Genomic DNA, 13,067 nt, shown 5'->3' with positions numbered 1-13,067 from the left:
CTCAAACTAGCACTCTGATATTGGACACCCGCGTCACAAGTGGTGGCTTAACCTACTGCTCCACAATGCTAGCCCCAGGAGTCACTTTTATAAATATAGCCATTTCACCTGAAAAATCACCAGGCAGTATAAAAAATAACAAACAAAATCACCCTCACTTTCCTGGCCCTACTAATTACTTTGGTAGATTTGGGGAAGGAGCCTTACCTTTTTAATTAGAAAAAACCTTTCTAATGATTCTGGGGGTACCATTTTTACCTTTGATACGGTACAAACAGCAATCACCTTTTGCAAATGAAATAACTGATACAGAGAAGTTAAGCCATCTACCCAAAACCACACAGCTGCTAGGGAGCAATTCAAACCCAGGTCTGCTCGACTCTAGAATCCCTACATTGAATCAATGTGCAATATAAAGAAATTAAGAGGAGAAAAGACTGAAGGAAGCCTGGAATTGCTGAGTTGCTCTCTGACCTGAGATGGCTCCGTGGAAGCAGCTAGCTGTGTCCTAACAAGGGAATACTTAGTAGCCCTGAGTCAGAACTGAGAAGAGTCAAAAATACGCAGTCGGAGAGAGGAGTATAGGAAGGGTATGAGCATGGTTTAAACAAAACAAACCAAACCAACTAAGGAAAAACTCTCACACAAATCAGGAGTCATGGAGGGCAGAAAAGAGGACATTCCAAGGACTGAAAACATTGATGCACAGGCTATTAAAAATGATTATCCTCAAATACCAAAAATTTAGTAAAATGTAAAATAGAAGTCTAAAACTTTATGGCACTCCAGATTCCTCTTTATTGCTATTCTTCTAGAAGGTTAAAATCTGTCACAAAGCAGCAAAAGGCCAGCACAGTACCTCTGTGGTATGAGCTAGAGATGGGCAGAGACAGTACCAGCTTGGTTTTTGGCACAGACTCAGTATACACTCAGTGGGTGGGCTTTAAGGGAACTTCCAGAACTTTCTACCGTGTTTAACTTGCAAAGCAGTACAATCAACTGTTATGGTGATTCCTATTCCTTGGGGAAGAATTTCCCCAAAAAGGACAATAAGGAAATATAGAAGGTCTTAGATAAAAAGGTTCCTGGGAAGAAGCTGCCTATGGCTTATCACTGAAAAGTCTCATTTATTTTTTCAAGGAGGTGGTAGGGTATACTTCCGACTCAGTAGTTTAAATGCCTAAGAATATATGCTTTGGAACCAGGCAAGAGGTAAACAGCAGACAAGAAACAGCCAGAAACTCAAATAGCCATAATTAGAGACTACTAAACAGCTATTTTGGAATCTGGGATTTAAGTGGAAACCCTCTCTGGAAGGAAGAAGCTGGGATGACTAAGGTTAGATTTTCACAACAATGGACATCCTGGTTTTCCTTACGTTTAGCAGGTCTGATGGAGGTCCTAAAGAACCTACCACATTGCTTGTATCATCCATTTTATGTGCAGCTCTTCCTGAGACACATAAACTACCGCTGCAGAATCTGCAGATGTGATACTGTATTAGTCAGTTTTTTGTTACTACAACAAAATGCTTGAGGCAACTAAGTTCATAAAGAGAAAAAATATATTTGGCTCATAATTTTGGAGGTTCAATACTGGGTGGTCCCATTGGTTTGACATCTGGTGAAAGTGGCAGATGGCAATGGTAGAGTGAATAAAGAATTGAGCAAGGAAGGGTCTGGGCTGAACTTAACTGAGGATTTTATAATCACACTTCTTGCAATAATTACCTACAGGGGGCTGGCATTGTGGCACAGCAGGTTAAGCTGGTTGTGTCCCAGCTGTTCTACTTCCAATGCAGCTCTCTGCTAATGCACCTGGGAAAGCAGTGAAAGATGACTGAAGTACTTGTGCCCCTGCCACCCATGCAGGAGACTCAGATGGAGTTTCAGGCTTCTAGCTTCAGCCTGGCCCATCCCTGGCTGTTACAGGCATTCTGAGAGTGAATCAGCAGATGGAAGATCAATCTCTGTCTCTTGTCCTCCCTCTCTATAATTCTGCCGTTCCAATAAGTAAAAATAAATCTTAAAAAAAAAAAAAAAAAAAAAGAATTACCTTCCAAGGACGTGCCACCAATGACCTAAGGACTTCCCACTAAGTCTACCTCCTAAATCAACAATTGTATTAAATTTCCATCTTATAATTAATTTATGACTTTGGGGTTTAATACATCTGCTTGAGTTCAGTGGCCAAATCACATTCAGACTGTAGCACACAGAGAAAAGTGGGTTGGTTGATGGGAAGCTGGTGGCTTTCCTGAGGCTTATCAGTGGATCTATATAAAGCTTTGAGATGGACTTGGGACAAAGCTCTTTTCTGACCATTCATTTCCTCAACTGTCCCTCAGGATCACAAATCACCTCTATCAGTAAGGCTAAGGTACTTGGAAAAATTTCAATAGAATATAGCTTCCCCCTTGTTCAGAAATATATATGTTTTTAAATCCAAGAATTTACTGGAAGTCTGTGTATCTACTCATGCTAGAGGGGATGGACAAATGAGACTATATCAAACAAGCCCTGTCCAGACTGCCAATCCACAGCAAGGATAACCTTTTCTGCTCAGTGCCTTAAGAGGCAGGGAAGGTGACCTCCTACAGTCCAAGAAAATAATGGTGCCAATTCTGTTTTTCTTTTTTTGCTTCCTTGTTTATTTATTTATTTATGAAGATTTATTCATTTATTTGAAAGAGTTACACAGAGAGAGAAGGTGAGGCAGAGAGAGAGAGAGAGGTTTTCCATCTGATGGTTCACTCCCCAATCGGCCGCAACGGCCGGAACTGCGCCAATCGGAAGCCAGGAGCCAGGAGCCTCCTCCAGGTCTCCCACACAGGTGCAGGGGCCCAAGGACTTGGGCCATCTTCTACTGGTTTCCCAGGCCATAGCTGAGAGCTGGATTGGAAGTGGAGCAGCCGGGACTAGAACCAGCGCTCATGTGGGATGCCAGCGCTTCAGGCCAGGGCGTTAACTCGCTGCGTCACAGCACCAGCCCCAAGTTATTTATTTTTTAACTCTTTATTTATTTTTATTTTATCTGAAATGTAGAGAGACAGAGAAAGATCTTCCATCCCTTAGTTCACTCCCCAAATGCCCATAAGAACTGCAGTTGGGCCAAGCTGAACACAGTAGCCTAGAACTCCATCTGGGTCCCCAACATGGGTCTCAGGGACATAAGCACTTGAGCCATCACCTGCTGCCTTCCAGGATATATATTAGCAGGGAGCTAGATTAGAAACAAAGTAACTTGGACTAGAACTAGAAACTCTGATATGGCATTCGGGTGTCCCCAGCCACTGTCAAATGTCTGCCCCTATTTATTTTTAAATTATTAATTTGGGGGCCGGCGCCGTGGCTTACTTGGTTAATCCTTTGCCTGTGGCGCTGGTATCCCATATGGGCGCTTGGTTCTAGTCCCGGTTGCTCCTCTTAAGTCCAGCTCTCTGCTGTGGCCCAGGAAGGCAGTGGAAGATGGCCCAAGTGCTTGGGCCTCTGCACCCGCATGGGAGACCAGGAGGAAGCACCTGGCTCCTGGCTTTGGATTGGCGCAGCTCCAGCCATTTAGGGGGCTGAACCAACAGAAGGAAGATTTTTCTCTCTGTCTCTCTCTCTTATTGTCTAACTCTATCTGTCAAATAAAAAAAAAAAATAAGTAAAAAAGAAATTATTAATTAATCAATTATTTATTTATTTTTGACAGGCAGAGTGGACAGTGAGAGAGAGAGAGAGACAGAGAGAAAGGTCTTCCTTTTGCCATTGGTTCACCCTCCAATGGCCGCCGCGGCCGGCGCGCTGCGGCCGGCGCACCGCGCTGATCCAAAGGCAGGAGCCAGGTACTTATCCTGGTCTCCCATGGGGTGCAGGGCCCAAGCACTTGGGCCATCCTCCACTGCACTCCCGGGCCACAGCAGAGAGCTGGCCTGGAAGAGGGGTAACCGGGACAGAATCCGGCGCCCCGACCGGGACTAGAACCCGGTATACCGGTGCCGCAAGACGGAGGATTAGCCTAGTGAGCTGTGGCGCCGACCTAATCAATTATATTTGAAAGGCAGGGAGACACAGAGAGATACCCTATCTTTTGGTTTATTCCCCCAAACACCCACAACAGTTGAACTGGACCAGGCCAAAGCCAGGAGCCAGAAACTCAATCTGGCTTTCTCACATAAGTGGCAGGAACCCAATTATTTGAATAATCACCTTCTACCTCCCAGGGTATTCATTAGCAGGAAGCTGGAATGGAGAGTGGAGCTGGAACTTGGACCCAGACACTCTGTTATAGAATGTGGGCATCCCAGTGATGGCTTAACTATTGTGCCAAACTCCTGCCCTGCATCCTAGTCTTAACTGTCAGCCTGGCATTAGGGACTCTGTTATGCTAATGCCTAGCTATGTTCTCTAAGAAGCTGCATAGTGGTGGCAAAGACTAATGGAGACTTGGCCCTCATTTCTCCTTGGTGGGGCCAAATTTTAAGCAAAGATGCAAGCCCTAGGAAATTATCTTGAAAACCACAATGCTCCAGTGGATAGGAGGCCAAGAGAAAAACACCGAGGTCTGCAGTAAGATCACTGTGTAGCCAGGCACAAAACACTGGCCATAGCACACCTAATGAGAGGAAGCCCAGGCTGTGGGAGCAAGAGTGTCTCCAAATTCTCTTTCTCCTGGTTTTTGTTAGTACTTTCTTCAGTTTATTCCAGGGATGAAAGGGAACTCACAGAGACTGTACCTAATGTCTAATGTCTCCATCATTGCACAAAGCATTTTATATTTATTTTATAACTGCAGAGATGGTGGTATTCTAATTTTTACAAGAAAAGTAAGGCTTAGTGAGGCTCAAGCCCAAATAGTGGCAAATGAGTCTCCACTGTCGTGGGCTCTTGCTTCAGCTGCTGACTAAGGAAAGGGCCGTAAAACTTCTCAGTAACTCAGAACTGGCAGGTTTTCTTTTTCTTTGGGGATTAGTTGGCAGGTTTTCTTTCTTTCTAAGATTTATTTATTTATTTGAAATGAAGAGTTACAGAGAGAGAAAGACAGATCTTCCATCTACTGGTTCACTCCCCAAATGGCTGCAACAGCCAGGGCTGGGCCAGACCGAAGCCAGGAGCAGGAGTTTCTTCCAGGTCTCTCATGTGGGTGCAGGGACCTAAGGATTGGGCCATCTTTCATTTCTTTCCCAGACACATTAGCAGGGAGTTGTATCGAAAGCAGAGCAGGCCGGCGCCGCGGCTCACTAGGCTAATCCTCCGCCTTGTGGCGCCGGCACACAGGGTTCTAGTCCCGGTTGAGGTGCTGGATTCTGTCCCGGTTGCCCCTCTTCCAGGCCAGCTCTCTGCTATGGCCCGGGAGTGCAGTGGAGGATGGCCCAAGTACTTGGGCCCTGCACCCGCATGGGAGACCAGGAGAAGCACCTGGCTCCTGGCTTCAGATCAGTGCAATGTGCTGGCCGTGCCGGCCATTGGAGGGTGAACCAACGGCAAAAGGAAGACCTTTCTCTCTGTCTCTTTCTCTCTCACTGTCCACTCTGCCTGTCAAAAAAAAAAAAAAAAAAAAAAAAAAAAGCAGAGCAGACAGGATTCGAACCGCCAAAGCCAGCACTGTTGGTGGGGGCATGACTCATTGTGCCACAGCAGCAGCCCCAGTTGGCAGGCTTTTAAACCCACTCATAACCCTAGGGAAAGACAAACATGGAACTAGAGATACATGTGGCTTTATTATGCATGTGACTAAGATCTTCTTTAGGCCAATTCACCACCTCAGCTCAAAGATCATACTGAGTTATGCAGATCTTTCCAGATGTTGAGGAGTCTCCTGACCTTAGCCCAACGTTTGTCTCTCTAGATGAAGAACCATATATTATTTTCAGTGAAATATAATATATATAAATATATATAATATTGTATAAATAGCCTAAGAAAAAAACAGCACAACTTGTTGTGCATCTTTCTTTGATCACGTTTTCTTCCTTCCCATACAAGAGGTAACCACTTCTGACTGCGGTCTCTACCACTTATAAACATTTTTTTAACCACATATACTTAGCAGATAACATACTGTTTTACTTGCCCTAAACATTTATACAAATGCCATCTTCATGTAACCTTCTGAAGCTTGCTTTCCCCCTTTAACACATTTGTGAGGTTTATCCAGGCTAATTGATGCAGTGATTTTGAGAAATATGTCACCTTTTCCCTGTTTCTGGTCACTCTTGTTTTTGGGTCTTCTACATTAAAATGTACTGGTTCCAGCGAGTAGACTGAAAATTTCCTCCCTTTTGTTCTGTGGGACTCCCTTCGCTATACAATGGTGTAGGTGAAATTTGTCTCCTTCCTAATCCCTTAACAGAGACTAAGAAAGAGAGGAAGTTGGAGGAAATCAAAGCAAAGATATATAACATCTCGAGGAACTGGAAAATTTCCATTTAAGAAGATGGGTTCAGCACAAAAGGTTTAAACATAGGAAATGAATCAAAAGCCCTAGGAGCTCTTTAAATTCAAGGAATCATCCCCAAAATTTAAGAATTTGGTATTTTTAAGGGTGTGACTAAAAACAAACAAAACAAAAAAAGATTGTATGACTGAAGAAACATGGACAGAATTCTTTTAACAATTATGTTTTTTGTAACTTGAATTATACAGACTAAATTTTATGTTTAAGAGGGTTCTTGTTTATAGCTTAAACTACCCATTTGCTAACAGTTTAGAACATTTCATTCTGACTTGCCTATATTATGTCTTCAAATAGTTTTCTACAGGATTGGTGGGTGACACATGTCATGAGGTCTGGAATACTTCTGATGCTTTTATAGCAATGATATATCAATGATGTTCCCCCTCTCAGTTCTCTTAACTCGCTATGCTACAGTGCTGGCACCAAATTGTTCACTTTGAAGTTATGTGCGATTTCTTGTATGCCAATTATACCTTTCATGACAGTTATACCTTAAGAAAAGTTGTAAAAATAATTAAAAAATCTGGGTAAGGGACTGGCACTGTAGCGTAGAAGGTTAAGCTGCTGTCTGCAGTGCTGACATCCCTTCTGGGCACTGGTTCTAGTCCCAGCCGTTTTACTTTCAATCCAGCTTCCTGCTAATGCGCCTGTGAGTACAGTGGAAGAAGGGCCAAGTGTTTGGACCCCTGCCATCCAAGTGGGAGGCCCAAGGGAAGCTCCTGGCTCCGGCCTGGCCCAGCCCTCGCTGTTGTAGTCAGCTGGGGAGTGAACCAGCAGATGGAAGATCTCTTGCTCTCTGTCTCTCTTCTTTCTGTAACTCTGACTTTCAAATAAATAAATAAATCTTAAAAAAAACAGGGATCTTTTCACAGATACGCACTTAAAGTAGGGTGGGAGATTAAATCAGGGATCTCCATTTTTTCATTCAGAAAATATTTACAAGGTATTTAGTATATAAAATAGTGTAATGTTAAGGAGTTAGAAAATACAAAGGTATATGAGAAGCATTTCTATATTTTAGAACAGAGTGCTATAGTGCAGGGAGCACAGAGATGGGGCAAATAATTTCTGCTTAAGATAATTTAGAAGGCAGTATGGGCAAATCAAGAGCCAGAATATATGGGCAGGCATGGTGATGGCTCAAGTAATTGGACTCCTACCAATGATGTGGGAGAACTGGATTGAATTACTGCCTCTGGGTTTCAGGTGCCACTTTTCCCACCCACCTACTGTGGGTATTTAGGGAGTGAATTAGCAGATGGCAGTTCTTTCTCTCTCAAGTTAATGAAAAAATTTTTTAAAGATTTTATTTATTTATTTGAGAGGTAAAAGTTTACAGACAGTGAGAGGGAGAGAGAAGGGTCTTCCATCTGCTGGTTCACTGCCTAAATGGCTGCAATGGCCGGAGCTGATCTGATCTGAAGCCAGAAGCCAGGAGCTTCCTCTGGGTCTCCCACACGGGTGCAGTGGCCCAAGGACCTGGGCCACCTTCTACTGTTTTCCCAGACTGTAGCAGAGAGCTGGATCAAAAGAGGCGCAGCCAGGACTAGAACTGACACGCATATGGCATGCTAGCACCACAGGTGGAAGATTAACCTATTGCGCCACAGCACTGGCCCCATGAAATTTTTTAAAAGATTTACTTTAATTATTTGAAAGGCAGAGTTACAGAGAAAGGAAAAGACATAGAGAGGCATCTTCCATCTATTGGTTTACTCCCCAGTGGGCACAATGGCCAGAGCCTGGAAACCAGGAACCTGGAGCTTCCTCCTTGTCTCCCATGTAGGTGCAGGGGCCCAAACACTTGGGCCATCTTCCGCTGATTTCCCAGGTACATTAGCAGGGAGCTGGACTGGAAGTGGAGCAGCCTAGACTCTAATCAGCACCCATATGGGATGCCGGTGTCTGTATAGCAGGTTGGCAGCTTTACCAGTGATACCACAATGCTGGCCCCCAAATTAATTAATAATAATAATTTAAAAAAAAGAGTTGGAATAGGCATTAGACCCTGAAAGACTGGGAGGATTTCTAGAGGTAAAGGCCTCTGAGGAGAGGCAGTTCAGAGTGAATGTCAGGAATAAAGGGGAGTAGCAAAGTAAGGGCCCAACAGGCAGGTCAGTCATTTGAGTACAGCTGAAGGGTACACTCAGCTAACAAGGAGAAGCGGCAATATCTTGTTTGGCACTGAAGGCTGCACTCACTAATGCAGAAAGCAGGGCAAACCTGGGTGAAAACTTGACTGCAGCATGCCTGCAAGCAAAGGTGCTACCTCAACTGCTGCTTGAGTCATCTGCCTTGGACTGGGGGGAATGCAGAGGTTGCTTAGGACCAGAGAACCAGAGATGCAGAACACTGGATTGACACCTAAGCCTTGACAACTAAGTTTTCACTAGCTTTGAATTCCTGAGCATCAGTTGTCATATAAAGGGCAGAAATGAGACAGACAGGCAGGAGCCTTCTCTGCATAGTCCTGTCTACAGTTTCCTCAGGGTGGTCCTAATAGCATCCTTCAGGCCCTGAGGAACTTAGGCAGGTGTCCAGAAGGTCTTGGCATCCACTTCCCCCCAGCCAATGCTGACCAGCAGACCAAGAATATGAGAAATTCTTTTCTGTACAAATTTATTTCCTTACTTTGACACTCAGTCCAGATTTAACAGCAGCAGGGTAATCAAGTCCCACATGACTGCAACTTAATTACCTTTCTCAAATTTACCAGAAGTAATTAAAACTAAATGACCCCAAAGTAATGGGAAAAAATTCATATGGGATGCAGGATATCTGATCTTATCACCAGGAGCTAATTTGCAGGATTGGGTAATCTCTAATGACTTTCCTAGTTATTACCCCCATGTAGGCTGCTTAGAGCTTTACCTCAACCTTCTTAGTTGGAAAAGTAGTAACAGCAGCCATCTGAGCCTTTTACTGGTCCCTAAGCTAGAAAACTCTCCAGGTCATCTGGGATTATGCCTCCTTCATAACAGCAATTGACTGTTGGATATGCAGACTTTTTCTCTGAACTACTTTTCTCACATAAGTGAGCTGCAGTTTATAAAGTGCTATGGTTTCATCACCAAATTTCTACAGATCAATTAGGACACCAACACTGGACTGTAATGCTGTGCCAGATGAGTTGTTCCTTTTCCCACTCAGAGAGGGCGAGTGAGGGGTTGTGAAGTAGAAGGAACAGGGAAAGTCAAGATGCAAGACTGTGAAAGCTACAAAGCTTCATGAGTTATTCTGGAAATGTGATCAAATGGATAAAGCTAAGTGTGGTTCTATTTTACAAGAAAATGGTGATGCTGGTCAGTCTCATACGGGAGTCTGGGAAGGGATATGGAGTTGCAGAGGCACAAGAAAAGAAAAGCCTTCAATCCCAGAATTTATTCATTTATAAAAATGCAGCAGTTGAGCTGGATGACTTTGGAGACCTCATCTCACACTGATAATTCTAGGACTTAGTGTTGAAAACAGATAATAAGACACCTTCAAACTTGATTCTAAAGGTCATGAGAGGTCTTCTTTAATACTCATAAAATATAATAGAGACATTCTTTATCAGGACATTGGCATTATGCCATCTTTGTCAAATGAGATAAATAATAATTAAATATAAAATAGCAATAGTCTATGAGCCAAGCACTATTCAAAGTACTTTATGTTTTTTTTTTTATTTTTAATTTTTTTGACAGGCAGAGTGGACAGTGAGAGAGAGAGAGACAGAGAGAAAGGTCTTCCCTCGCCGTTGGCTCACCCTCCAATGGCCGCTTCAGCCAGCGCGCTGCGGCCGGCACACCGCGCTGATCCGAAGGCAGGAGCCAGGTGCTTCTCCTGGTCTCCCATGTGGGTGCAGGGCCCAAGCACTTGGGCCACCCTCCACTGCACTCCCAGGCCACAGCAGAGAGCTGGCCTGGAAGAGGGGCATCCGGGACAGAATCCGGCGCCCCGACCGGGACTAGAACCCGGTGTGCTGGCGCCGCAAGGCGGAGGATTAGCCTGTTGAGCCACGGCGCTGGCCTGTACTTTATGTTTATTAAGCCACTTTAGTACTCCCAATAAATCTATGAGCTGTTCAGTTTTACCCCATTTTAACAAAATTATTTATTTATTTGAGAGAGAGACAGTGAGGAAGTGAGAGCATTTCCATTTGCTGGTTCACTCCCCAAATGCCCACAATGAGCAGGAGGTCAAACCCAGGAGCTGGGAATTCAATCCAGGTCTCCAACATGGTTGGCAGGAACCTAACTACTTGAGCTATCATTGCTGTCTCCTGGGGTCTGCACTAGCATGAAGCTGGAGTTGGGAGTTGAATCCGGGCACTCCAATGTGGGATGCAGGTATCCTAATCCACATCTTTACCACTAACCCAAATGAGCACCTCCTTTTCCACTTTATAGTGAGAAAACCAGGCACAAAGAGGTAAGGCCAGTTCTCTAAGTGTCTAGTAAGTGACAGACCCAGGATTCAGTCTGACAATCTGACCTAAAGCTCATACTCTAATCCACAGGCGCAAGGCTGGGTGGGCTTGGAAGAGAAAGAAAGATGAAGACAGGAAAATAGGAGAATACCACATTTGTTTTCTGGGTCTGACCACTTCTTTTTTTTTTTTTTTTTTTTTTTTGACAGGCAGAGTGGACAGTGAGAGAGAGAGAGACAGAGAGAAAGGTCTTCCTTTGCCGTTGGTTCACCCTCCAATGGCCGCCGCGGCCCGCGTGCTGCGGCCGGCGCACCATGCTGATCCGATGGCAGGAGCCAGGAGCCAGGTGCTTCTCCTGGTCTCCCATGGGGTGCAGGGACCAAGCACTTGGGCCATCCTCCACTGCACTCCCTGGCCACAGCAGAGAGCTGGCCTGGAAGAGGGGCAACCGGGACAGAATCCGGCGCCCCAACCGGGACTAGAACCCGGTGTGCCGGCGCTGCTAGGCGGAGGATTAGCCTAGTGAGCCGCAGCGCCGGCCATGGGTCTGACCACTTCTAACCTTTAACCACAAACTGACTACCAGATACCTCCACACACCTGGATGTCCTAGAGGCATTTCCAACCTCTTGTGCCCTATACAGACCTCATTTCCCTACAAATCTGCTCCTCCCAAACCTTTCCTCATTTCAATGAGTATACCACTATATACCCTATTTCCCTAATTAGAAACCTGGCCTTCATCTATCAGTTGTCATCCCCTTACCTTTATATCTCTGGTTGTGTCTTGATTTCTTTTCATGCCACACTCTCCTAGAATAATCTAATCAGCCCCCATCCCACCCACTCCCACAACTTCATTTACCACCTCTATGCTGATCACTCTCAAAAGCCTACTTCAAACACAAGTTTCCTGAGCTTTAGGCCTGTATATTAAGGCTTCATACACAATGTCATATATTCAACTTGTCTCAAGTAGAATAATTTCCCCACTTCCCTCCCTGCTAATCTGCTCTTCCTCTATTGGTTTCTATTTTTAAAATTTATTTATTTGGAAGGCAGAGAGAGAGGGATCTCTCATCCTTTGGTTCACTACCCAAATGCCTGCAACAGTTGGGCTGGTCCAGGCTAAAGCCAGGAGTGAAATATATGATATAGTATTTTTGGTCTTTTAAAAAAATGGGGTCGGTGCTGTGGTGTAGTGGGCTAAGCCTCTGCCTTTGGCCTGGCTGCTCCTCTTCTGATACCCTGGGAAAGCAGCAGAGGATGGCCCAAGTGCTTGGGCCCCTGCACCCGCGTGGGAGACCTGGAAGAAGCCCTTGGCTCCTGGCTTCAGATTGGCCCAGCTCTGGTTGTTTGCAGCCATTTGGGGAGTGAAACAGCGGATGGAAGATCTTTCTCTCTGTCTGTAACTCTACCTCCCAATTAAATAAATAAAATCTAAAAAAAAAGAGAGAGAGAGACACGTAACTCCTCACCACTGTATATAGGAGTAACTGCTTTTCCAATGATTTTAAATACTGAGTTTTTTTTTTTTTTTTTTTTTTTTTTTTTTTTTTTGACAGGCAGAGTGGACAGTGAGAGAGAAAGACAGAGAGAAAGGTCTTCCTTTGCCGTTGGTTCACCCTCCAATGGCCGCCGCGGCCCGCATGCTGCGGCCGGCGCACCGCGCTGATCCGATGGCAGGAGCCAGGAGCCAGGTGCTTCTCCTGGTCTCCCATGGGGTGCAGGGCCCAAGCACCTGGGCCATCCTCCACTGCACTCCCTGGCCACAGCAGAGAGCTGGCCTGGAAGAGGGACAACCGGGACAGAATCCGGCGCCCCAACCGGGACTAGAACCCGGTGTGCCGGCGCCGCTAGGCGGAGGATTAGCCTAGTGAGCCGCGGCGCCGGCAAATACTGAGTTTTTACACAAGGTTTATCTTAAGAAAGTTTCCTTTATAAAAAGTCTGAAAATCTTTACCTGGTAATATCCTTCCTCTCTTTCATAAACTATGCTTGATTTTTTTTCTGTGTTTGTTTACAATCTTATTGCAGAGGGAGAGAAGGGAGAGAGACGTACCTCCTACCCACTGGTTCATTCCCCATGTGAGAACTCAACTCGAGTCTCCCACATGGGTGGCAGGGAACCCAACTACTTGAGTTATCACTTGCTGCCTCCAGGATGCACAACAGCAGGAAGCTGGAATCTGGTGTGCAGCTGTAACTCAAA

At 45.1% G+C, this 13,067-nt stretch overlaps 1 protein-coding gene across 8 annotated transcripts in view; it reads right to left on the bottom strand.

The window, feature by feature from the left end:
- Positions 1-13,067, bottom strand: part of EIF2B3 (eukaryotic translation initiation factor 2B subunit gamma) — a 149,130-nt gene that overhangs the window by 10,748 nt on the left and 125,315 nt on the right. The window lies entirely within an intron of this gene.

The sequence above is a fragment of the Oryctolagus cuniculus genome, chromosome 7, assembly GCF_051225735.1.
Source record: "Oryctolagus cuniculus isolate XC-2025 breed Fujian yellow rabbit chromosome 7, ASM5122573v1, whole genome shotgun sequence".
NCBI classification, from domain to species: domain Eukaryota; kingdom Metazoa; phylum Chordata; class Mammalia; order Lagomorpha; family Leporidae; genus Oryctolagus; species Oryctolagus cuniculus.
This window is presented reverse-complemented; position numbering and strand designations above follow the sequence as displayed.